Genomic DNA, 1,925 nt, shown 5'->3' on the forward strand with positions numbered 1-1,925 from the left:
TGGCACATAACCACTACCACTAATACCTCCATGAATATAGGTCAAGTTCATCAAGTTGCAGCAATTTACCCACATTTCCTTTATCAAAAATTGTTTTTTTTTTTGGTGTTTTTTATCTTCCTCTAGTAGATTATCAAGCCATCAAAGGTAGGTCAAGTGGGTACTATCTGCAACTTTAGATGTTCTGGTGTGCCTCCTCTTACTCCATATCAACTGGATGCTTCACTCTCAACTCTAGCCCTCTGTGTCTATGTCCTTGTCCATGGGCTCAGGTGTCTCCTGTTCTCACCCCACTTTGGACCAATCAGCCCTTCCTTTTCTCTCTCACATCTCCAGGTCAACAGAAGTCTATGAAATGTAGTTGAACTCAGCCCATTTCTTCATTGCTGCCTTTTCCCCTCTTTCACTCACCAGTAGACTAATGTGGTCTGTGGTCATCAGCAATCTTGCATGCCTGCTCATGTGTTCCCTTTGAGTTTCCGTCTTAGAGGGGAAGCAGTTCTGTTTTTAAATTATCTCTTCAATTTCTTGTTTTTTATGGGTCTATAAGCAGGTTTCCCTATCTCAGTATGTATTAGTATAGGTAAGTAGTGTGTTTCTAGAAGTGTCTCAATTTTCTCTAGGTTTTAAAATTGTTGGAGAGCTTCATGATATTTCGTTGTGATCCTTTTAGTTTCACTTGTAATGTCACCCATTTAATTTCTTATTCAGGTTATTTGCTTCTTCTCCTGATTTTCTTTTTCAATTTGGTAAGTGGTTTGTTGAATTTATTGATTCTTTCAAAGAACCGATTTTTGGTCTTGTTGATCCTTTTTGTTGTTTTTGTGTTCATTGTTTCATTTATTTTTACTCTACTCTCTATGTTTTTCTTTCTTTAATATTTTAACTTTGGCCCTTTCTTGTTCTTTCTGTGTGCATTTATTGCAAAAATTCATTCCTGAGCCCTGTTTTGGTTGTGTCCCAAAGATGCTGTTGTTTTCATTCCAAATGTGTTTTCATTCGTTTTAGATTCTAAGGATTTTTAAACTTTATCTTTGGTTTCTTTTATTACTGAATGGTTTTTTAAGCAAAATGTTATTCAGTTGATATTTATTTGATTTTTTCCCCTATGTTCTTTCTGCTGTTGATTTCTATGTTTATAGCACTGTTGTTGTAAAGTGCTGTCAAGTTAGTTCTGACTAATAGAGACCCTGTATAGGATTTCCAAGGAGTGGCTGGTAGGTTTGAACTGTCAGCCTTGAAGTTAGCAGTTCAGTACTTCAGGGAAAAAAAATGCTTTGAATTATTTTGATGTTTGAGGCATGGTGTGCCACCTCAAATGTGATTTATTCTGCTTTATTCTGGTATATTTAAAAAAAATATATGCACTTTGCTGCTGTTGGGTTGAGTGTTCTGAATATATCTGTAAGATTGAATTGATTGATTGTGACATTCTTCAGTATCTTCTGTATATTTGTTAAGTTTCTTTGTAGTTGTTCCGTACTTCACAGAAAGTGTTGCATTGAAGTCACGTACCATTATGATGAAACTATCCATTTCCCTTTTTAATGTTGTTAGAGTTCTTTTCATGTATTTTGGAGCACTGTCATAGAATGTATGCATATTTATCATGGTTATGTCCTCTTGGTAGATTGACTCTTTAATAATTATATAATTATTTTACTCTTCTATGGTGGATTTTACCTTAAATCCTATTTTATTGGAGATTAATATTATCACTGCCGCTGATAAAAAGACTTGCATCCAGGAATTGTATTTACATTCAAAAATAAGAAAGCAAATAACTTGACACATATAAGAGTAAAATAAATGAACAGATATTTAAAAGATGACATGAATGTAGCAAACATTTTAAAAGGTACTTAATACCATTAAGTCATAAGGGAAATGAAAATAATAATGAAATATAATTTCATACCTATTAT

Source organism: Chrysochloris asiatica, unplaced genomic scaffold (assembly GCF_000296735.1).
Source record: "Chrysochloris asiatica unplaced genomic scaffold, ChrAsi1.0 scaffold00011, whole genome shotgun sequence".
Lineage (NCBI taxonomy): Eukaryota > Metazoa > Chordata > Mammalia > Afrosoricida > Chrysochloridae > Chrysochloris > Chrysochloris asiatica.